The following is a 26,281-nucleotide window of genomic DNA, read 5'->3' on the forward strand; positions in this document are numbered from 1 at the left end:
CATTCTAATCTGTCCTATTTCAATTGCCTGTGTGATTTTACTAACATCCACCAGTCATCCTTCCTCTAAACTCTTAGCTCTCCAATGTATCTTTCATAATGACTAATTTACATCTCAAAAAACCACAATGATGATGATGGCCAGCCTCACCTCAAATAATAAAACCTTTGTAACTACCATAGTCAGGACACACACATACACACACACACCCCATTATTTTTAAAGTTAGCAAGACATTTATCGCTTCCCAATTTCAGATTCCAAATTAACTTTTCTCTTATGCCTTATATATCCTGAATTCAAGCCATACTGTTCTACTTCATTCAGTATATCCTGTATCCTCCCCACTCCACACCTTCCCTCATTATTTTCTGCTTGCCAAGTATGCTAATCTTCTCTAGTTAAAAATAACGTTTCCCCTGTAAAGCCTTAGAATTAATCATACGAGAGACTGAATAAGCACTTTTGAGCCATTATTATGCTCCTTTATCATATTCATCTTCTGTCTTGTAGTTCAGCAAAATTATCCCCCCACCTTTATAAGCATCTTGTAGGAAGAAATTACATTTTATTAATTTGTGTTTCAAGTACAAAGCTAAGTGTATGCTACTGCGAATTCTCTGATGCAACTTCAGAGCAGCAGTGTTCACACAATTGGACGCCAGGTAGTCCCGTCCACAGAACAAAATACAAATATCCCTTCCCACTCCACGTGGGAGAACTCACCCGGCTTTTTACACTGCACGTTCAGCAAGTGCCTGCAGAATACAATTAAAACTACTCACACCATGTTTTAATAAAGTTGAAAAGGACGTGATGACCTCCCTCCATGCCCTCATCTGTCACATTCTCAGGTCCCACATATCTAATAGATAGTCTATGAATTATTACTGTGCTCTTTACCATCTCATGGTTTATCGAGTTCACATTTTGAAATATGGACGCTCAAACAGCCAAGTTTCACTGCCATTTTGTCTCACTTTCATCCTGAGTATCGGTTCGGCTAGAGGAGCTCGGTTTCCTATCTGGATCCTGTCTAACCTAGACACACAGTTCAGAATATTTTCCCAGCTGACAATAACCTAGTATTGGGTGAAATTTGAAAAGCAGGAAAGGTTGAGACGACGAACAATTAATGCTTCACTGAAAAAAATAAAAAGGCATCACCAAACCTGTTTGTCCTTCTGTCCCCAACAACAGACACCAGAAAAATCTAAAGTATGATAAGCAAAAGCAATCTAGATGCATTTCCCCAGCCCCCTTAGCAGTGAGAAGTGGCCATGAACCCACAGGATAAAGACCAATGACCTGCCTTCCTGATAAGAGAGAGGGAAGAAGCTGGTGTCCCTCTCCCTTTTTCTGCCATCTCTGAAAGGAGACATGACACCTGTAGGGGCAGCATCTACTTTGCAAACATAACACCACACCAAACAAATCATACAGATGTCAGCTCTCACTTGATTGCACTGTTGAACTAACTCTGGAAGACGTTTAACCCTGGAACTTTTTGTTATATGAGAAAATTAAGCCTTTATTTGCTTTGTCAATCATATTTAGGTCTTCTGTCACTTGCAGCAATATCCAAAATGAAATGTGACCTCGTAGTACTTAAGTTGTCTTATGTCCCAAACACGGATCTCAGCTCTTTAGTTTTGTTCATTTTCTTCCATCCTTCTATTTACACATTACATCTCCATCTTTTGGTTGGATGGATTGAGGCTTGGGAAATGTAGGTACAAAGTGAGCAGTATGGACTCAGATAGCAAACACATCGGGGTTCCACCAGGAACTTGCCACTGCTTCTCTAAGTGACAGTAAGCATAGCACTGCTTTAAACTTCAACTTCCTAATCCGGAAAGCAAGAACACAAGAAGTCCCTCTCCATAAGGGGGTTCTGGGGTTACACAATATATATAACGTACTAAGAAGGACCTGACCCATAGTAAGTGATGAATAAATAGCCATTTTCATTATTTTTGCTCTTAATATTTCCAATATTTACTACCGCACATCACAAAGATAAGAAGTGATGGAGAGTTATAAAAAATGACAGTATCTATTAATAAACAATGACACAGGATTCAAAGTCAAGCTTCTTTCTATTAAAGTACTATATATGTGGTTTTTTTTTTCTTCTATACTATGGTGAGAATATTTAGATAGCTGTAACTTCTCCAAGATATCATGGAATTCAAGTCTGCTCTCTGCTGTGACATTTTACATTTCTATAGCCAAGATTTCTGTGAGCTCTGAAAGTGGCGGAATGGGACCTTAAATAGAGAAGTAGGTGCATCTTTGGGTGTTTTCTGATTTCTTCCTCTTCAAAGAATTAAAAAAAAAAATCAGAGCAAGCTTTAGACAATGAAAAGTACTTGGTGTGCCTAATGCATTAAAAATACCCATGCTATGCGTGTACAGGGGTTAGACACATAAATATCCACCCCAGGGTGGCCACGGTGTTGAGGGTCATATGACCACTATGGATCTTGAGGGGACAAACACCCGACGCTCAGTGAGAATACGATGGCTCTGGTCCCTGAGTCTACAAAGGTGGCAGGCAGCGAGTGGGATGAGAGTGAGGGCACATCTTACTTTTTTCTTCTTTATAAAGGAGAATGTTGAGACAAACGATGCTGACTACCAGTTTGCTATTAAACCTTTGAGGAGCACATATTCTAGTATTTCATGTCACTCAGCATAGAAGTCGCGACCCAACGAGAATTAACTGGAATTTCCAACAGGATTAGAAATGCCGTGGGTAACACCGCAGCCAAGGTTCTTGCACAAGTGTTTTCAGTGACAGGCTTCCTGGGCAGTGTTGGTTCAATCTAGTGGCGTCCTGGAAGGAGAATATTCCAGAATATTCCAGAGAATATTGGGGCACCTCTTTCCCTTGGATTTCTAAAAAGATGATTCATAGAGGAGTCAATTAAATCCTATCAATAAATAGTGGCGCTTCTCCGACCAACCGAAAGTGCCATCTGCTTAGCCTCTTTAAAGAATCTCCCCAAAGAAGCCCCCTTCCAGTTGATTTATGCCACCGTGGGAGCTTTACGCCAGAGAGAAACCACCAGTTTCTTTCCTTCTGCCTTAAGAAACCTCTTTCAGTGTGAAAGGCAAACTTCCTAAAGGCAGAACTGATGATGTGGCACTTTTTCTGAAACTCTGATTTCTCAAAGATCTCTAAGATTGAGTCCCTAGAAATGAGGCTTCACTTTGTTTTGTATCTGTTGAAAAGAAATGGGATGATAATCTAAATACGAGTCACGAGGGGCGCCTGGGTGGCTCAGTGGGTTAAGCCTCTGCCTTCAGTTCAGGTCATGATTCCAGGGTCCTGGGATCGAGCCCCTCATGGGGCTCTCTGCTCGGCGGGGAGCCTGCTTCCTCCTCTCTCTCCACCTGCCTCTCTGCCTACTTGTGATCTCTGTCTCTGTGTCATATAAATAAAATCTTTAAAAATTATGTAAATATGAACCACGAGATGCAGCTAATTCACACAAAGAAATACTGCTTGAAAGAACGTCCCAAGAAGAGCTAAAGAAAATGGTGGTGCCTGGCCGAAGTCAAGGGGAGGGCTGGCTCCTTGCTGGGGAGCAGGTCGGGGCTGGGTTTCCCTTCTCACAGTCACTTCTAAGCCATGGGACCTGGGGCAAGACCCTCGGCTTCCAGGAAGCTCGAGTTAACTAAGCCAGAGACCGCTTCCAACGCCCAGAGATCACAGAAGGGCGGATGAGACCCCTCAGCACAGGGCCCGGCCCCAGGATCAGTTCCACAGTGGGAACTCTCGGTGCGAGCGCAAGTAAACCAGAGCCAATGGAGAACTATGAACTCATGCGTACGGAACAAAAGCCCTTAGTAGTGCAGAATGCCGAAGTAGATGATGATGAAAATATAGCTCCTAAAAAAGACTGTCTAGCCTATTTATATAAATAGATAACCATAATTACGTTTATTAGCTTAAATGAATCAGTTTCCTTCTTCAGAGTGCCTCCCATGACAGTGAATGGATGGGCCTTTATTATTGTCTACTATTAAGAGCTTTAGTAAGTTTATGCTCCCCGTCTATGAACATCAACAAAGGCTGAAAAAACAGCTTTGCCAGAGAAGCATTCCTCTTTTTCTCAGTTTACATGACTAGATCACAGAATGGAACTAAATTCGGAAAACAGCCTGACAAAAAAAAATTGTTAACAGTAGCTACTATTGACTTACTGTTTACTGAGCAAATATTCTATCATTTATTAATCAAAAGTCCTAGGAGTGCTCATTAGAAATCAGCTCTTCACAGGTGGGGCACCTGGAAAATACAGGAGTCTGACTGGCTTCCCAAGGTCCTGTGACTATCTAGTCATCAGAAAAGGCAGCATTCTGTGGGCTCTGTGACAGCGCCCTGGAAACAGCTTGGCTGAAGCGAATGACCACCCCTCTCCCTGGTGGTCTCCTGTCAAATCTGGTGAGGTTGTGAGGAGAAGCTGGGCACACACGACACTCTCCAGCCGGTGGCAAGGCCTATCCTCGTCTCTTCAGGGCCCTGTCCTGAGAGGGCGAAAGCACATTTCCTAGAGCCTTTCATAGGAGGGATGCCTTTGCCAAATTCTGAGGCAACAGCAAGGAAGCCCACTTGTGTCAGGAATGGGGTGGTCTGATCTAGGACATTTTTATCAGAAGTAAAGCACTTATGTTGGTCTCCACCTGTCTGACTCCTGTTTCTGTCTTTCAACTGCTTCCAGACTCTGGATGGGAAGAAAGGAGGTTCAACTCACCACTCTGGAACATGTTGCAGCATGTTGCAGAGGCAGTGGGCTGGGAGACTTCCTCAGTTTCAAGGAGATTCTGGAATATCTGCCTGTCCTTTCCAAAGTCAAAGCCTTCTGCCCTCAAAAATATATAGCCTACTATATACTACCCCATCCACCCCACAAGGACTGTAAACCAAGGAAACAGTAGTGTAGGCTATAGAATTCCGGGAGGAGATCCAAGGAGGTATTAGCTAACAAAAGTAGTTTCTTGGCTGTACAGGAAGTAATAAAGCTCAAAGAGGAGGAAAAGGGTAATGGGAGGCGCTCCAGAAGCCTGCTTAAAAGGAGCAAACTGTGATATTGGTCTGAGCTCGATTTCTTCATTTGCTGAGTGACACTTCACAACTTAAAGTCTCAGATGTTTCACTTCCTTGCCTCAAAATTAACAGTAACACCACCTATCTATCTCTTAAATTGTTTTAAGTATTATTATTTGAAAATATCATTATTCATCTATGGTGAAGCCAACAGATCAGGAGGGACCACCATAGAAAAAGCACTCCATGTTACTTACAGTTCCCAAGAGGAGGGGACTTGCCATGCCAGGGGGTGGGGGTAGGCTGAGGAGTGAAGTGGGGTGCATGGAGAATACCAAGGTCTCTTAGGAAGTAGAGGCAATGAAGGAAAAATGTGGGCAAGGGGCTCTACTGTGCTTTCTGCAGGGAGGACCGGGGGCGGGGGGGTTAGCAGGTTTGGGATCAACTACTCTGAATAATTTTAGTGGTTTCTGGGGCCCAGCTGTCCGGTACCAAGAGCTGGGGTGACTCAGGCAGGTGGACAGTGGTCCAGGTGTGAGAGCTCTGTGAGAGCTCAAAAAAGCAGGGGGTTGGCTATGGATTGTTTGTATGAAGGGAAGACACCTAGGGGAGCCTTCCTGTCTTTGGGAATGGGCTAGTCCTGTGAGGGGTCATCTCTCTAGGGTCAGCAAGACCCCAGATGTGAAAGAATCAGACATATGTGGCTAATACACTCCATTCACCAGTTACACTTAACTGATCCACTTTAAATAAACATATATCCCAGTGAAAGGAAACACATATGTAGATACTGTCAGTGACAATTCAAAGCCTCAAGGGAAAAGAAATCATAATGTTGTTTAAAATTTATAAATATCCCCTTTATAAATATAGGCTTCTTCATATTATGCTTCGTCTATGATTTCTTTTCCTAGAAGAGATTATGAGTTCCTGCTATTTCAGCATGATGACTTCCTCTTATCTTTTATCAATTCATAGTTACAGATCATGTTTTTGTTCTTGCTCCTAATAATTCTTATAATTAATTTCCAATGAAGCGGGGGATAAAACGTGCTCAGGCAGCTGGGGATTGGCAAATGTGGTTCCATGTGGATTCCATGCCCTCAGAGAGCTTACAGCTTGATGGAGACAGCAGGTGGTTTGGTTCTGCTGGTTTCCAAAGACCAGCAAACATATTAGATGACATCTATACACCTTAAGGCATCTGGATCAAACTTAAAATACTATAAATTGGAGGTTTTGCCCATTTGATTCCAGAACACTGGACTCTTGACACATGGCATCTTTAGGTAAGAAGTTTAGCATAGTAACATGCACCATTCCTTATTAACTAAATTTGAAGATGGATAAGATGGTGTTTGATTTTCCCATCTAGAAAAGCACTTGAAGACATAAATAAAGACTACAACAGTGCAAGACATTTGAAGACCTGCATGCCATTGATTCTCCCAGTGGAGAATAGCTGAAACCTTAACGGAGGAAAAGAAAATAAAGTTCACTTATTTTGACATTATTGCCAACATTAGTTTGACAAATAAGTACTAAGGAAAAAAAAAAAAAACCCCAAAACCTAAAGCCACTAATTTAGCTCTATAAATGTACGAGATGCCAGCAGAACTTGATTTTACTTTATCTATTAGATTTGTTTCTCCAATACAGGTAAAGATAATTTTATATATTGATTCATTCTGCCACTGATTTTCATTATGATTTAGAAGAATGGCCTCTAACAGATAAGTCCAACCTGAATAATGAACAGAATTCACCCTTCAAAACTCTGACATCATTTATTATAGCATGAACAGTGAACCTAGTCATTTTCCCACATAAGAGGCAACAGCGTGGCCGAAAGTCTAAAAGCACACAACAATTACATGCCCGCTATGAAGCAAATCATCGAATTAAGGCTCATGTTGTTCATGTTTGTTACTGATCTAGAAGTTTCCCAGACAATGTCAAATGACAAGAGGCTCAATCAAACTTGGAAGCTACAATGTGCGAGGGATGTACCTTTAGTAAGTACTAGCTGATTGACCAAATATTTAATATCATTTGGGTTATTCAGAACTTGATACTGAATCAGATAAGCATGTATGTGGATAACTGACCAGGAAACATTTAAAGTTACCTTTTGCTGCTCCGGGTAGGTAGCGAATTTAGGGAGAGACTAGAGGGAAGTTTTTCAGACTTAAGGGGATAAAGAAAAACAACTCCATTTTTCTTCCTCTTTATATTTTACGGACCAACTGATCCTAGACTAACTTTAGCACATCCGAAGTGTCAGTTTTGGAAACCAGAATTCCTCAAAGTGTGGCCACTCACTTGGAACTCCAGAGTTGATATGAAGATTATTTTAAGCTGAAGACACTGGAAATTAAACATATGGAGAAAGAAGCCTTTTCAGAGCTTCCCTTATCTAACTAAAAACAGACACTTCTAAGAAATGAGGACTGCCTAAAATCCCCTCTTCAGGAATTCTCCTCCAAGGAGAGAAACCTAGAGTAAAAACTACCATAAATCCCCTCTCTTGGGGAAGTTTTATGACCCTGAAGAAAACAGAAGAACTACCCATACCTGTATAGACAGACATGACCACAAACTTTCTTAGCTCCCATTTGTTCTTCTAAAAACCCCTTTGTTCCTCCCACAGAAGCCATTCCGCCCCACACCTTCTCCCCTGCTAAGTGTGGTATATAAACCTTTAACTTTAATCATTTAGCCACCAGCTGTTTCTTTTGTTGGCTCTTGTGTTCACACAAATAAACCTTTTATCTGTTCATTTCCTTCCTCAATTTAATTTACAGGTTGCAGGCACTGAACCTAAGAGGGAACAAAAAGAGGAATTTCCTCTTCAACAAAAGTATATTAAAGTAAAACTATGGAATCCCTGAAATCTGCTGTTTTAGAGATGGGAAAAGGTTTTGGAACTAGAGGACATCAGAGAGGTCCTATCGTAATAGATATCAACTTAGTTATAACATTGTTGGGGTGTCTCATTCTGGGAAACAAGCTTGAGATGGGCCCACAGGTCCCTGTTCTCACGGTACAGGGGCTGATCATGCCTCATGTTTAATTCCTTTTGTTTTTCCTTGGTAGATGACATTGATCCAAACGTTTGATACTAAAAATGTTCAAAATTTGAACTATGAAAGTGCTTTCCCCTCAGGTAGTTATTCTCCAGATGTGGATTCTGCAGAATGAATTACCCCTATGTTCAATTTTAAAATAAAAGTAATTTCACCCTCTTCCCCTCTCCTTCCCACACAGAGATTTTCTGGTATTTAAAGTGCAGCTAACAACTTTTCACTCTCCTGGAATTTTCAGTGGCATCTGCATGAAAATTAAGAAATACTTTGGGAAAGTAATTTAATTTTGCAAATGGAAAGCTAATCTCCGCTCATCATCGAAGCAGTAAAACATAAGAGATTTCTATAAGGAAAATCTCAATTAAAAAAAAAAAAAACCTTACAGAAGTGAATTATAATGAAGCAAACAATCTCGGAAGCAAGACCTCGATGGTGGAGAAACCCAATTACATATTTTTTCCAGCCAGGAATTTAAAGCCACATCAGCCACAGATGCCATTGTCCCAGCTGACCACACAGTTTGCAGTGACTCCTGAGACTTCTTGGGGCTTTTTTCCCCCCTCTAAGACTTCTGGCACCTGGCAGAGGACAAAAAGAAAGACTCTTGGGCGCCTGGGTGGCTCAGTTGGTTAAGCGACTGCCTTCGGCTCAGGTCATGATCCCGGAGTCCCGGGATCGAGTCCCGCATCGGGCTCCCAGCTCCATGGGGAGTCTGCTTCTCCCTCTGACCTTCTCCCCTCTCATGCTCTCTCTCTCTCTCACTCTCTCTCTCAAATAAATAAATAAATAATCTTAAAAAAAAAAAAAGAAAGAAAGACGCTTCTCTGGTTGCGAAAATCACATTGGAAAAAAAGGAAGAACATTTAGCTTTGGAAGAAATAGGGGTAGCATTTATTCACTTGCCTCCTTCAGAAGATGGTGATATTCCTGGCCTCTTAAAAAAGAACTCCACACCATCTGGCTTTCACAGTGGCTCGTACATCTTCCCTTTCTTCAGTGGGCAAAGGTCTTTCTCTCCCGGGGCTGAGCAAACGGACTTCAACATGACGGTTCAGTTGAAGCAGACTTCCAGATTATTCAGCAGGTTTTCCTTGTGAATTAATTTTGCACATGCATATTCGCCCATTCAGACCGTAAGTATTTAGAAAGAAGCTTTCCCATCTTTTTTGTACTAGTACCCGAAATCTCAACAGTATCCTAGCATGAGTGAGATGAAGATCCAGGAGTCAAACAAGAAAAACGAGTAGTGTTAGTGGAGCTTATCCACTACAAATGTTGATTTTTCTCTATCAGAATCACTTCAGTGATAAGCTGAACCAGGGCTTTTAACTACTTATATTTCTTCAATATATAAATGATGCAAGAGAGGTTTTTTTGTTTTGTTTTGTTTTGTTTTGAAAAGTTGCTTTGGCACCTAGAGGTGAAAAGTGTGTTCTTACACAAATGGGACTTCATCTTCATGCATTGTCATTTTATTTTATTTTATTTTTTTGAAGATTTTATTTATTTATTTGACAGTGAGAGATCACAAGTAGGCAGAGAGGCAGGCAGAGAGAGAGGAAGGGAAGCAGGCTCCCTGCCGAGCAGAGAGCCCGATGTGGGGCTCGATCCCAGGACCCTGAGATCATGACCCGAGCCGAAGGCAGCGGCTTAACCCACTGAGCCACCCAGGCGCCCCCATGCATTGTCATTTTAAAATAGTACTTTAGAAAAAGACTTGTCTCCTTTTCGTAGAGGAGATCACATGATTATCTTAGGACCACACTCAACATTTTAAAACCTCCCCAACATGCTTTTCCTAACCCTAGCCTGAAACCTTGGGATTTCTTTCATTCTCCTTTCTATTCAGCATACTTTTAATTTTTTTTTAAGCTTTATGTATTTGAAAGAGAGAGAAAATGAATGGGGGAGGTGCAGAGGGAGAAGGACAAGCAGACTCAGTACTGACCCCAGAGCCCGAAGTGGGGCTTGATCTCATGACCTGAGGCCACCACCCGAGTGGAATTTATATCTGATGACTAACTGACTGAGCCACCCAGACACCCCTGTTCAGCATACTTTTTTAAAAGCTAGCTAAATGGTCAATATAACAAAATTAAGAAGATAAATTAATTTCAATTAACTATTTGAATTCCTGGGCCATGTTTCTTGGCATGGGGTTCTGCTTGGAGAGTGAAACAGGTGAGCAGGTGTCAAACAAAAACACTTCCTCTGGTGTATGTCTTCCTTTACTCCTTCTCTCTGCCTGTGAACATCGCTACCCATTTCAACACGATTCCAAAATCTTAACTTTTTTCAAAATCTTATTTAATAATTCATCATTCCCTCAAGGTCTAGATGACTCAGTGCAAATGTTAATCATGTTTTGTCTTTCCTGATAACCCAAATGAACTTTTCCCCCCAAAATGATTACACATTTCAGTTATATGGATTTATATTATCTTGAAGTTGTTTTCAGCATTAGTGTTGTGCTCTATACCCAGAATGTTACTCTTTCAGAAGGTAGGCTGGTCCTTTTATAAATTCAAACTGTCTGATATGCATTCAAATAAATGAATGTATCAGTCATGGCGCTCATTTTCCCCCAACACCCTGATCCTTCTTAGGACCATATATTAAACTCTCTTCTGTCTCATATTGTGCTATGGACCTAAGTGTTACAAAAGTCACAGCAATTTTATGTCCTTGAAATAAAGCAAAAATTGAAAGGACACAAGAAGAAACAAACCTGTAGTTTTATGAGCTGTAATACCATCCTTTCAGAAACTTTTGAAGTATGCATATAAAAAATGAGCAACAGTAACATTTGGGTAACATGATTTACAAACCTGGGATTCTGGGGTACCTAGGTGGGTCACTGGGTTAAGTGCCCAACTCATGATTTTGGCTCAGGCCAGGATACCAAGGTCTAGACACGAAGCCACATGTTGGTTTCTACACTGAGCATGGGATCTGCCGACATTCTTTCTCTCCCTCTGCCCTACCACACTCACTCTCTCTCAAAAAATGAATAAATACAATCTTTAAAGAACCCACAAAATAAAAGCTGGGATTTCCACACCTCACTAAGTAACAATGCAGATTTACCAAACACATATTTTTTTTTAACTGACCGTGCAGAGATCCCCAAATCATTACCAACAATTTTAAAGAACTGACATCATGAACACTATATTATCTGATCACACTGCAATAAAATTTAAAATCAATGAAAAAAATAGCCTAAAAATCCCATGCATTCTAGGCAATAAATACTTCTTTCCCATCTGTCAATAAATTTGAAAATTTAGATAAAATGGATAATATTCTTGATTAAAAAATGAATATTTGAAATTGATCTGAGAAATAGAAAACTGGACTAGATCACAAAAAATTCAATACAGTGATAATTGTTCTTTCCCAAAAGTCACCGTGCTTAAGGAGTCCTACAGAGGAATGTTAACGAACTTTCAGAACCCATATAATGATACAAAATCTTTCCCGATCATGTTTTAATGGGAAAGACTCTTCCAAGAGTCCACAATTTACCAATTTACTTTGGGGCCTAGAATTAGAAGAGATAAAGATACATTTCGAGACTCTAATTCCTTGGGAAGAAAACAGGCAGTTTATTAGCCTAGAGAAGTGATACCCACCAATTTGAATACAGTTATCCAAGATGGCCAACCAAAAGGCAAGGCTTTTCATAAGGAAAGATTATAGTTCCCTGAAGACAACATCATACCACTAAAGTTTGGTGCCTTTTCCTACTGAAGAATCAAGACATTATAACAAATAGAAGAATTCCACTGGACACCACTAGCAAAAATAAATGAGAAAATGTAATAAAAGAGAACACAGGAGCAAAATTAATTTAAAATATTGAGAAAACAAGTAGCATTGTGTAAAGTATTTATGAAGTACATTCTGAAAGCTTATTAAAGGACATAAAAGACACCTTAATAAATGCAGAGACATTCCATGTTTATGTGGGAAAGACTCTACACTATAAAGATAATATGTGGATTAATTTAGAAAATCCAGTTAATCTAAAATTGAAAGCAATTCCGAACAGAATCTAATCGTGTCTTTGGGGAATCGACATATTGTGAGTACACTGAAGAATGATTATACCAGTAAAGGTCTGAAGATAGTTTAAAAATATGGAAATCAAACAAAGGGATGCACATGTTATGGTAATTAGAACAATGTACATTTGGCACCAGAACAAAAAAAAACAACAACAATAGATTAACGGAACCCAACAGGTTACTGTATGACCTCTTACTATGTAACAAACAGCGTAGAGAAGTGAGTTCATCATTTGGGGAATAATTAAACCCCTCCTTAAACACACATTAAAAATATATTTTAGGGGCGCCTGGGTGGCTCAGTGGGTTAAGCCGCTGCCTTCGGCTCAGGTCATGATCTCAGGGTCCTGGGATCGAGCCCTGCATTGGGCTCTCTGCTCAGTGGGAAGCCTGCTTCCCTCTCTCTCTCTCTCTCTGCCTGCCTCTCCATCTACTTGTGATTTCTCTCTGTAAAATAAATAAATAAAATCTTAAAATATATATATATATATATATATTTTAGGTGTATATTAAACCTATTAGTGTGAAAAGGGAAACCCTGCAAGGAGAAATACAGGAGAGGGTGCCTGGGTGGCTCAGTCGGTTAAGCATCTGCCTTCAGCTCATGTCATGATCCCAGGATCCTGAGATCGAGCCCCATGGTGGGCTCCCTGCTTTTTGGGGAGTCTGCTTCTCCCTCTCACTCTGACCCTCCCACCTGCTAGTGTCCTCTCTTTTGCACTCATGCTTTTTCTGAAATGAGTAAATTAAAAGAAGAAGAAGAAGAAGAAGAAGAAGAAGAAGAAGAAGAAGAAGAAGAAGAAGAAGAAGAAGAAGAAGAAGAGGAAGAAGGAGAAACTACAGGAGAGAAAAATGTATGATGTATGATGTTAGGGTTAGAACAGATTTCTTAAACAAGTCTGAAGGAAAAAAAACATGAAGTATAAGAGGAAAGACTCATAAATTTGGCTATGTTAAAATTAGCAACATTTTACAATGAACAATGCCACAGACACAATCAATTTAAAACAGCAGGACTTGAGAAGACATTAGTAAGATGTATAATCCATAAGGACTAGACTACATAAAAATGTCCTAAAACTCCACAACAAAAACCACGGTGTAGGAGGATGGGCAGAAATTTGTACACTGCACAGGAAAAAAATTTAAAAAGCACAAGTGGCAAGTAAGCATAGAAGGAGATATTAAAAACCTCACTAGAAATCAGCAAACATTTCCAGCAACATATTTTTACAACACAATTAATATTACTGAGGCTTTGGGAAATACTGTTTTCTGGAAGCTAGATTGGGAAGACATTCTGTGAAGCACTGTGGCCACATTTGACAAAATTAAAAATGCGTGCATGTCTACAGTATGCACATCCCACATTTGTTTCTATAAGAGCTTGAAGCCAGGGACAAATCTAAGTATCCATCAGAGGGGAAGGGGGAAATGAAATTTGCCAAATCCATGAAGCAAAAGACCAAGATAGCAGAAAAAGCAATAAAATAAATCCACATTTGTGAATACAAACAGATCTCCGACACATAATCTTGAGTAAAGCAAGCAAAATTCTGAATAAGATCTAACCTAAGATATGATTTATGGTATATTTTTTAAGGAATACAACATAGTATGTACATATTAGAAAGATATTAGACCAGGAATTGGGGGCATAAGAATGGAGGCAATGAGAGTGAAGATGTCAACAAGAAAAATTAAAGGGGAAAAAAAAAAAGAAGACTAACACCAATAATGATCTTGTTCATCTAACTGAGCATGGTGAACTGAGACAACCCGTTGTGTGAACTGATATCCTTCACAAATAAAATAATTTTAAAAATAAATCAAATGTGCTGATTGAAAAGAAAAATGTTAAGTATAGGAGAATGGGGAAGAGAAATCTGTTGACAGAAAGGAAGGCATGAAGGCATAAAGAAAGCAAATCCTTAAATTCAGAAGAAACTAAAAATAATAATATGACTCTACCAGACAACTGGGTGGGAAAGAGATGGGTGTATAATTGAGCTAAGTCATTACCCACTGGGGTTAATTTTCCATAGATGCTCTAACAAATTACCAACAATTCAGTGAATTAAAACACCATTAATTTATTCTCTTACAGCTCTGTAGGTTAGAAACTTAAAATAGGTTTCGCTGAGCTAACATCAAGGTGTGGGAAGGACTGGGATCCGTTTTGGAGATTCTAGGGGAGAACCCATTTCTTTGCCTTTTCTAGCTTCTAGAGGCTGCCCACGCCTTGGCATGACTCCCCTTCTTTCCATCTTCAAAGACAATAATGTTGCCTCTCTCCATTGGAGCAAGAGGCTCAGCGTTCCCCAGTGATACATCCACTAGCCTAAATGTTAAAGATAATGTAGGAGCAACAGACAAAAAGTCTGGCTTTGCCTCCCCCTCCCTTTGATAGAGTTCGTGTTACTTTTTATATCATTGTCCACCAAGCACCATGGAGACGTTCTCAAACAACAAACACAGCTGGGAAATACAGACTTAGTATTTGGCAGAGAATCAGCTTTGAGCCTTGAGTGCCTAGACTACAACAGCAGGAAATACCAGCTAGGGCAAAGCACTAGCTAATAAATTTATCCCCTAACACTAATGCAGTTAAAGATATTTTATTAATTGTTTTACTTTTAATGTACTATTTAGTATTTGCAGACATTTTGGTCTTGCTTAAGTTCTTCCCATTAGATTCTGCCTATGTAGTGTCCTACTTACTTACTTATACTCTGCTCTGGAACGCCACCTTGTCCCCTTTCCTAGAACATCTTCCTGGCATTTAACGAACTTTGCATGAGCAGATAAAAATGTTTAAAAAAAAAAAAAAAAAAAAACAGGCCAATAAGTTGGAGCAATGACCAGAAACAAGTCTGATGAAGTGAGATAATGTTGTAAGTCAAAAAATAAAATATGACAGCCTAGTAAACACCACCTTGACCCAGTGATCAAAGTTATCCCAATGAGGTTTCATGTTGACATCATGTACTTCCTGATAACTTCGCCTGGGTGATATTTTCCAATAAACCCCAACTCCAGACTAATCCTGAGAAAGACAGAAAATCCAAATTGAGTGATATTCTACAAAATGTCTGACCAGCACTCTTTAAAACTGTCAAGGTCATGAGAAGCAATGAGACACGGTCACAGACCAGGGGAGACTAAGGAGATACCACAACTCACTGGATTATGACAGACTGACTGGGACTGTGAGATGGAAAGGAGGCATCAGTGGAAAAGCAGGTAGAACTCAAAGTCCAGAATTTAGTTAATAATATTGTGCCAGTGTCGGCTCCTTAGTTTTGATGAATATATTTGGGTGATAGAAGAGGCCAACACTAAGGGAAGTTGGGTGAGGGGTAGGTAGCAACTTCATGTACTCTATTTTTAACTTTTCTATGAATCTAAAATTATTCCCAAATAAAATATCTATTTTTTTAAAAAAAGGAAACCTAACAAAAATTTTTTAATTAAAAAAATGTTAAAAAGGAAATCTGTATGACAAATGGATATGGCCAACTATTGTGAGAGTTTTTTTTTATTTCATTTTTTATTTAAATTCAATTGATTAATACATAATGTATTATTAGTTTCAGAGGCAGAGGTCAGTGATTCATCGGTCTTATGTAACACCCAGAATTCGTTACATCACGTGCCCTCCTTAATGTTCATCACCCAGTTACCCCGTTCTCCCATCCCGCTCCCCCCAAGCAGTGCTCAGTTTGTTTCTTATATTAAGAGTCTGCAAGAGAGGATATTGAGACAGGAAGGGGGGAGGGAATGGGAGAGGAGGAGAAGGAAGGGGAAGGGTAGGGAGGGGAAGGGAGGGGAAGGGAGAGGAAGAGAGGGGAAGGGAAGAAAGCCAGCCAGCCAGCCAACATCACTCAACAGTAACTACAACCCCCACATTTTGGAGGGATTATTGTACTAAGTGGGGTTATTGTACTAAGTACTTTACATACATTATTTACTCATCACTTAAGCCCCCCATGACAGATATCACTAGTATCAACACTTTAGAGAGGAAGCAGTGAAGGCTAAGAGGTTATCTACTCTGCCCAAGACAACCTGCTTGGAGGAACTGAGATTTAAATCCAGGAGATCTGTCCACAAAACGCACACTCTTTCCCACAAAGCTTGAACGTGCTATGACCTCTTCCATTGTTTCCTGTCATTTTGAACAAAAGCACATCCCAGCAAACTGAGTAAGGACACAACCGTATCACCCTACACGTGGTCTTTGTTGAACAGTTTAACAGAAAGGCATGAGGACTGTTCTCTATTTCGTGAGACAAGAAGAAATACTAGATATAAAATACACTAGATATACACTATATATACACTAGATATAAACATACTCATGTGGCAAGAAGACAGCCACTAAATTCACTTTTAAACAATCACCAGCCAACTTTCTCATAATGCTTGGACCGTGAACTGATCTGTTCAAACACCAGTACAGCATAATTGTGAAGCTTAACCTTCACTTTGTCTCTATCCACTAGAATGTGATGTCTAGGAGGTTAACATTTTTTGTCCCTTCTCTTCACTGGCATTTTCCAAATGCCTACAAGAGTGTCTGGTACTTAGTAGATTTTTTTTTAAATGTGTATTTTTTATATATATATATAAATATTTTAAAAAATATATATAACTTCCAATATCTCCCAAGGAGGGAAGGTAAAGGGGGGGAGGGTGGGGAGGGAGGGGAGAAGAACAATTTCCAGAAGCAGAAGAAATTCTGACTTCAGCCATTTTGATGTAGCATCGAGGTAAAGAAGTTGGGAAAAAGTTTGCCCCATTAACTTACTTTCTCTAAATTTAAGCCTGTGTTAAGTAAAGAAATAGTTTTTAAGGAAACCTGGAAAAAAAAAAAACCCTTCTACTGGGCTGGGTTATCAATTTTAAAAAATATGAATTAGGGGGGCTCCTCTCTTAGGGTAAGACACAAATGATCAAACTTTCTTCCAGGTTCAAAACATTACTTTAGTCATCACCTTTTTTTTTTTTTTTTTAACTCATTCAAACACGGATAGCAGGTTGTTGTTGTGTTGCTGGTTTTTTTTGTTGTTGTTTGCTTGTTTGTTTGTTTTTTATGGATACTAGTTTTTAACCACTATTGAGATATATAAGATAAAACCATGAAAAGCAGGAGTGTCAGCTGAAAAACTCCAACGGCACTCTTCTCTTCCTGAACTTGTAAAGTACCTCATGGCCCAAATCAACCGGTATTCTTCTTTTGCCAAATTTCTACTTGCTTTTGAGTTGCTCTTTGGTGTGTAAAAAGTTGATTTATCAACTCAAGCAAAATCTTTTGAGAGTTTTATCTTTTATGTGGTCATGAAAACACTGTAATCAGTTCTGCATTTCTGATTAGAGTTAAGGGCCTTTCACGGACTCCATTTATTGCAAATGGGGACAATATCAAAAGAAGCCAATTTTAATAAAAGCCTCCCTCCAAAAAGATAGGAGAAGCTTCCTCCTTCTGCTGTGATAAATACTTCCAGGTGGTATTTGATGGACAATAAGAACCCAGTGCATCTGGCATTCATAGCAGAGTTTAGAATTAGAATTTTAGATCACGCTGGCAAGCCTGAGTAATTCTTTAATTCTTCAAATGGAACACAATTTGCTCAATCTTACACAGCATTCTGACTTTAATTAAAATATACTGTGCGATATAGAAATATTACACCAACTTGCAAATCCCAACTTGATAGAAGTGGGAGGGGGCATCGAACACCACTATTTAATTATTTGTATTATACTTCGTCAAAAGAATCACACATTACCAGAGGGACCATAACAGTTTCTTCCAGAGTTTATGGGAGCTGAGCATTACAAAAGGATGCTGTTGTGCTACGAAGCAGATGTGAGCAGTCTTCATTTCTAGAGAAAAGCTTTAAAAATAAATACAGAGATCTGCTTCTTGAGTGACTGGGTTTCCCCCAAACTATCTTCTAGTCAAATGCTGTCAGTGATATTTTCAGGAAGAGCAACACCTAATTTAAGACCAGATGGGTACTCATTGCTTTACACTGATGATTGAATTTCAAAATTCAATATCAAAAAAGGCATTCGGTGGTAAGAGCAGTTAATCACAAGCCTTTGAAATGTTGCCCATATATCAGTCAATGCTTCATCTAATTAAAGAGAAGAGTCATGGATAACAACAGAAGCTCTATCCAGACCTGGATCCTGCACCCTTGAAGAACAAATTGGGACTGAGAATCTGTCCTCAGTGCTTGGACTATAGAAACCTGAGAGTCCCTGAAAAGTGACAATGGTGTTTAGTCCTGCTAGATAAATTTCAGTAGTGGATTTTTAAATGCTCCAAAGCAATTTCTATTCAGACTTAGAATAGAGAATGGCCTTGTGAGCTTCTTGCTCAAAAAAGGTGCATATTTTGAGCTCTCAGACGTGTATAAGAAATTCTTCTCGGTTGAGTCTATAAAAATGTATTAAAGACATTCACATCTCTATTAGGAGAATCTTACCAAGTGAAAGGAACAACCTCAAACTGGAGCTTTCATAGGCTTTGCACTTTCCTGAATTCATGAATGAATTACAGCCTGTATAACTAGCCGATTGTATAAATCTTCAAGACAGTTGCTTTTGGAATTGGGCCCAGTACCATGACAACAAACTTCTTTTGGTTTTATCATTGACTTGCAGAAAATATTCAGATTTTCCTTCTAAACTGTACTTCAATAAAGCAATCCATCCACTCTTTATTATACATATCCTAGAACTCAAGCTACAGTAAAGCAAGACAGGAGAATTGCAAATGAATTACCAGTCCCAATTAATTACCAGCCTACATCTGAGACCATTGCCACCTGACTTACAATCATGCCTTTTACTGGGAGAAATAGATTTCTTTGCCCCATAAATGGCAGTCGTGGTCATGGGAGTGTGTTAGCCAATGGGATGTAACATTGGCTATGGCACTCACGCCATATCCAGTTAGAAGACCTGAGAGTCTCTGCTCCTTTCCCGTTGGTAATTTTTCCTACAACATGTCCCAAACAGCCAAGATCCTGGAGGGATAAAGAAATTTTGAGCAAAGACACAGTTAAGCAGCAGACTCCACAGCTAAAACACAGTATGAACAAGAAACAGAAATCTTTGTTGTTCGAAATTACGGATATTTTATTTATTACCAAACCAAAACCTTAGCAAGACTGACTTTTTTTTTTTTTTCTTACTTCGTTATCAGTTGACAGCGCGTCGCTGGTATATTCTCACATTGTGCTGAACGCCGTAACAAATGTAATTTTGTTGTCACAGTTTGTATAAATTAGAATTTGGAAAATTGAGACTGCAAACTCAGTAACATTCAATCTACAGCCGTAGTTTTTTACATAAAAAATAACACTGTGAGGAAGTTTCGGAAGCTAATGCCGCTAATTCTTTAGCCACAATGTCCCCTCACAGTACTCCAAAGGCACCCTACATTTTCACACTTTGTGAGTGTTGTTCTGACATTCAGAAGGCCCCTATCTCCCACACAACTTCCCATTTCCACATATAAATGTTCTTTATGTCCTGGGCTTGTGATCAAATGCCACTCTCTGCTTAAAATCTCTGATCCTTCAGGGGAGTCAGTCCGACCATGTCGTCTGTTTTCCTGCTACTGTTTACTTTCAAGGATACTAGCATGTAAGCTCCTTGAGGTCTGGGACATTTACTGTTTTGTTCTTTCCTCCTTCTCTGATGCCCAGAACGACACACAGCCAAGAGCAAGCACTCTACACTCTGGGTGAATAAGGTCTAGCACTTTGTACAACTCACTCTGTATCTCTATCATTCACCATAGAGTAAGTACTGAGCAGAGGAAGTCTGTATCTTGGTAGACTTTATGCCCACAGCACCTCTGGTGGGGAACATAAAAACTGTTTATCGCTGAATGTGAATCTCACAAAAAACGTCTGTAATGGGATCAGCCTATTTTCATCAAAATACTTTTGTTTTTTTTTTAAATACCTGGTTTTCACAACTACCTTGCCTGTTCTATCACCTGTTACCCAGCTGGCCTATAATTCACATCGGAAAAATGGAAAGATCACAGATCATTTGTAAGATAAATATTTTAGGTTAAGCACATCTGGTGAATCCCGAAATGAGTATCTGTTATTACTAAATTTTTCTGGCTTTATTACCTGTACTCTATCTGGGACAGCTAAAATGGGAACCCATGACTAAAAGAACATGGATTTTTCCCAACCTTGGTATACATCCACATTATTCTCCTCTATCTGCGACAGTTGAAGATTCGAGGGGCCTGATCCCAGCAAATATCACAACCCACACGGGGCTTATGAACTGCTGACTCTTAAATCCGGTCACTCTTCATTTGATTCATTTATTCAACAAGTAGCCATCCTACAGAGGTTGGCTGCAGGCCAAATTCAAGAGAAGAGGGGTTCTGTTTGTACTAGGGTAATGTTTTTAAATCCAAATACTTAAATCAGCTGGCACATTTTAAAAATCAAAAAGTTTTACATAAATGACAAATCCACAATGTCTCTTGAGAAACAGATGTGACCACACTGGGACTCTTTTTCTTTATGCAACATCAGCTAGAAGGAGGGCTGGCTTTCTTCCCCCTGGGTAGAGCATGTGCTCCCAACTTTGTTCCAGTCCTGACCTCTTCCTGTGGTCCTACACCAGAAATGCATTTAATCTCTAGAACATGTAAACATATGGGTATGTAATACTGGCTCACTCTGTCCCCAGCACTGTGTAGAGTGCCCTCATCCACAGCGAGGAGGAGTGTTTGTGAATACATAGAGCCATCCTTCTCCATTATATAGCGGTTCTCAAACTGTAGTCTGTGGGGTCCCCATGATCGTGCCATGGTGCCCTAAGGTCAAAATTATTTTCATAATAAAGATGTTCACTGACTTTTCATTATATTGATATTTGCACAGTCATTATATTTTTCAATGTCACACACTTGAAATAAAATAAAGGAAATCCAGCTTCACTTAAGAATGTCCCCAATGGGGATACCTGAGTGGCTCAGTTGGTTAAGCATCCAACTCCTGATTTTTAGGTCTTGATCTTGGGATCAGGAGGTCAAGCCTCGCATTGGTCTAGCATGGAAACTACTAAAAAAATAAAAGAAGAAAGAAAGAAAGAAAGAAAGAAAGAAAGAAAGAAAGAAAGAAAGAAAGAAAGAAATTAATGAAACAATAAATTGTATTTAGTAAAATTAAATTTTATTAATTAAATTAAAATTAAATTGTATTAATCTGTAAAGAATTTATCAAACTCAACACCCAAAGAACAAATAATCCAATCAAGAAATGGGCAGAAGACATGAACAGACATTACTCCAAAGAAGACGTCCAAATGGCCAACAGACACATGAAAAAGTGCTCCACATCCACTCAGCATCAGGGAAATACAAATCAACACCACAGTGAGATACCAGCTCACACCAGTCAGAATGGCTAAAATTAACAAGTCAGGAAATGACACATGTTGGCGAGGATGCAGAGAAAGGGAAACCCTCCTACACTGTTAGTAGAAATGCAAGCTCATGCAGCCACTCTGGAAAATAGCATGGAGGTTCCTCAAAAAGTTGAAAATACAGCTACCCTATGACCCAGCAATTGCACTACTGGTTATTTACCCTAAAGATACAAACGTAGTGACCCAAAGGGGCACATGCACCTGAATGTTTATAGCAGCAATGTCCACAATAGCCAAACTATGGAAAGAGCCTAGATGTCCATCAATGGATGAACAGATAAAGAATATGTGGTGTGTGTGTATATATATATATATATATATATATATATAACACAATGGAATATTATTCAGCCATCAAAAGACCTGAAATCTCGCCATTTGCAATGATGTGGATGTAACTAGGGGGTATTATGCTAAGCAAAATAAGTCAATCAGAGAAAGACAATTATCATATGATTTCACTGATAGGAGGAATTTGAGAAACAGGACCAAGAATCATAGGGGAAGGGAGGGAAAAATGAAACAAGTTGAAACCAGAGAGGGAAACAAACCATAAGAGACTCTTAATCTCAGGAGATAAACTGAGGGTTGCTGGAGTGGAGGAGGGTGGGGGGGTGGAATTTAATCTCTAGAACACATAAACATGTGGGTATGTAATACTGCCTCACTCTGTCCCCAGTACTGTGAGGAGGACATAGCACATACCCTGAGGAGGGCATGTGCTATGGTGAGTGCTGTGAACTGTGTAAGACTGAAGAATCACAGACCTGTACCCCTGGAACAAATAATACATTATATGTTAATTAAAAATTAGATTTTATTAAATTCTGACCCTTGAGAACTCAACTTCTGAATAATTCTGTGACAAAACAGAAATGGCAGATAAAGCCCCTTTGCTGCATCCAGATAGGACCAACGACTCAAGAGTAGCACTTGGGGGTACCTGGGTGGCTCAGTGGGTTAAGCCTCTGCCTTCAGCTCAGGTCATGATCTCGGGGTCCTGGGATCGGGTACCGCATCAGGTTCTCTGCTTGGTGGGGAGCCTGCCTCCCCCGACTCTGCCTGCCTCTCTGCCTACTTGTGATCTCTGTCAAATAAATAAATAAATAAATAAAATCTTAAAAAAAAAAAAAAAAAGAGTAGCACTTGGGGGATCTCACTGCAAGCTGGAGTAGCTTCATTTTCTTATGAAACGCTATTTTTTTCTTGGAAGAACCACTCACAAAGTAAATATCAAATATTTAGCAGAGATTTTCTTGAACATGAAAGAAGTGGGCTCTCACTTTAAGGAAAACAACTAATTACCAATGATAAGTTTGAGCTCCCCAGAAAAAAATAGATTTGTTGAAAATTGCTACCATGAGCTTGATAGCTTTCCAAAAACTAAAGACTTTTTTTTTTTATGAGAATGGCCATTATATGAACAAATGTGATTTTTAAAATATTGCATGAAATGGGCCAAAATTTGTAACAGTGAGCCAATATTTCCCTAAAGCCTAATGCAGAGTATTATATTCATGAGTAAAGATGCTCTGTGTGGTTTTTAATGCAACAAGCTGTATGGTGTAGACTGCATGTTGCAACCAACCCTCAAGAAACTACCACTTGTCGAGCTTTGGTGTAGTATTAAGGAAGAATGACCACCATCATCTGAAAAGGCTATTAAAATACTCCACCACTTTTCAATTACATATCTGTTCAAAGTTGGATTTTCTTCACATACAGACTGAATGCTGAAGCAGTCTTGGAAGTCAACCAACTTTCTACTGAGGCAGTCATCCTAAAAACCTGAAAACAGTTACAAACAATGCCTTTCTTTCTCATTTTTTAAAAATTTTTGAGTTGTATTATTTGTAAGATATATAATTTATGTGACCCATAATGGGCCCATTTTGTTATTTCAAATGAATTATGGAATATGTATTTTAAAACCTTATCTGCTTAAATTTCTAGTACTATAAACAACACTGTATGTAACCCACATTCACAAAGACTCTTTGGGGGTCCTCGATAACTTTTAAAACCATAATGTCTTAAGAACAAAAGCTTGGGATTTGTTGCTTCAGCACAACATCAATAGCCTCATTTATCTTAATGAAATACACATTATAGCAGTTGCCTATTTTATTGTCATTTCTGAAAAGGAAAGAAGAAAAATCTTTATTTCCTGAATCATAATCAATAGCATTCAAGAACTTTTAATCTTTCAAAGATACTTAAAATAAACAGGTGGGTATAGTGTATAACTAACAAGATAATGACAAATACTCAGAAATGTCATTTTTTTCATTAGCTGTTATTCAAAGATGAGGGAATTACCCCAATTTTACTCCTTATATATATTATTTACTCTATGAGTTCCCTTTACTCAGACAGGAACTCAGCAGAAATTCTTAATTTTAACAATTAGAAATTATATGTAACATATACATATATATACACACACATATGTCTCTGTGTGTGTATATATATGTGTATATACAGAGAGACACATAGATACAGATACAGACATAGGTATCACCTTGGACTCTACCAATAATTAATGGTGGTTTTGTGGCTCCATTCCCCACACCTGAGGGACACAGATTGCATTAATCTCCTAAAGATACAATAACAAATTAAAGCAACATAAATATACTATGTTTGGGGTGCCTGGGTGGCACCTGCCTTCGGCACAGGTCATGATCCTAGGGTCCTGGGATTGAGCCCCACATCGGACTCTCTGCTCAGTGGGGAGCCTGCTTTCCCCTCTCTCTCTGCCTGCTTCTCTGCCTACTTGTGATCTCTGTCTGTCAAGTAAATGAATAAAATCTTTAAAATATATATATATACTATGTTCAAGTTCTGTACAACACGAGGCCAATACAGGTCTCACTGACTAAAATTAGCACATTGGCAGGACTGCATTTCCTTTTTAGAGGTTCTAGAGAACTATTTCCCTGCCTTTTCCAGCTTCTAGAAACCTCCTCCTTCATTTTCAAAGCCAGCAATGTTACATATCTCAGTGTCTTTTCTTATAGTCACGTATTCCTGTGATCACAGCTGGGAAAGGTTCAAAGGACCCTTGTGATTACTTTGGGGAATCTACGATCATCTCAGGATCCTTTAATTTATTTGAATCTTCCAAACCCTTTTTGTCTTATAATGTAACATATTCACAGGTTCTAGGGATAAGTACGTGGTCTTCTTTGGCAGGGCCGGGGTGTCGGGGGTCACTGTTTTGCCTACCACACAGTCAAATGAAGTAAATGAACTGTTTCTTCATACATCCTGTCTGTGCATCAACATACGTATCCCGGCAGTCCTGCTGAATGACAAGGAGTGGTTCCACTCAACCTCCTAGGACCTTCATCAAAGAAAAGCACCGAGACTTCGGAAGCCAGTGGTATATTAGAGAAAAGCAAAATCATCTAATGATTAAAATAACTAGTTACCTTTCTGTGGAAATCTATTCCATGACATCACATTCCCACTGACCTCTCCCGCTGCATTTCTGGATCTTTGTAACCACGGAAACAAGTGCACTCCCACTGATACGTAGATATTCTTTATTCGTAGGCCCACACTGTCCCAACAGTAAAATGACAGAAAAAAATTAAAAAGTAAACACATGCATCAAATGCCTCACCTCATCACCGAACACACTCACCCCATCATCATCCCCCTGAGACATACATACATTTTGTTTGTAGCTAACTGGAATCTTGGGTGTTTTCTGAATAAAATTTGACTCTTAAAAATGTAAGTATTTTTCATCACACCTGAAGATACATTTAACATGTGTTGTATGTTTTTAACCAAGCTGGTTAATTACAGCAAATCATATTCCAAGACACTAATGGCTAGCCCAGGTCCCTCCAGGACAGAGCCATGACTTGAGGGGCTATACAGTGACAGAATCACCTGTGTTCTTTCATATAATTATTTCCTGGTCTGGAGTCTTCCTGTTCCTTTCAATTGAGTACAGACCAGTAGTATTTGGGCAACAGGGAAATAACATCTGGTACAGTGAAGATGAAACTGGGGATGATTTTGAAGAGAAAAGACAAGAAGTTCAGTACCAGCTTCAAGGGTGGGATTAGCCTCCCCCTGCTCTCTCTGTAGCTTCATTTGAGGTCAACTGTAAGACTTATGCTGGGTACCTTCTCCTCCCAGTGGTGTTTGGCCTCTGTGGTGGATGGCAGGGCTCTGACTGAGAATAACCAATCAGAGCCAAAAGCCCTATCGAAGCAATGTGATTTGCATCAGCTAATGCAGAAGGATGAATGGAAGTTATTGTCAAGAAAAGTGCTCTCTTTTCCTTCTGCGTGTCAAGTCTGAGACCCTGCAGGCTTCACAAGGCTCCCTAAGAATATTACTGGTGCTTATGTTCTTCTGATTGTGAGACTCTTAGAAAATGGAACGGGCTTTCTCGGGGGGTTGGGGAGGGTGAGTCTTATGTCACTGGAGATATTCAAGATAAAGCTAGAAGACCACATTTCTGGATGTTCTTTGGGGTTTCTACATAGGCTTTTCAATACAATCTTATTTTAATGAAAATTACTGTCCATAAGATAGTTTTAACAACAATAAAACTGCTATACAAGTTA

General features: G+C 39.4%; 2 long non-coding RNA genes across 2 annotated transcripts in view; one reads left to right on the top strand and one right to left on the bottom strand.

Moving 5' to 3' along the window:
• Positions 1-9,337, bottom strand: part of LOC116579650 — a 165,190-nt gene extending 155,853 nt beyond the window's left edge. Inside the window, exon 1 of the long non-coding RNA XR_004281363.1 lies at positions 9,042-9,337. This is a non-coding gene — a long non-coding RNA (uncharacterized LOC116579650). The remainder of the gene's footprint in view (positions 1-9,041) is intronic.
• The window catches only part of LOC116579651, a 56,348-nt gene that overhangs the window by 29,406 nt on the left and 661 nt on the right, over positions 1-26,281 (top strand). The window lies entirely within an intron of this gene.

The sequence above is a fragment of the Mustela erminea genome, chromosome 19 (assembly GCF_009829155.1).
Source record: "Mustela erminea isolate mMusErm1 chromosome 19, mMusErm1.Pri, whole genome shotgun sequence".
Taxonomy (NCBI): domain Eukaryota; kingdom Metazoa; phylum Chordata; class Mammalia; order Carnivora; family Mustelidae; genus Mustela; species Mustela erminea.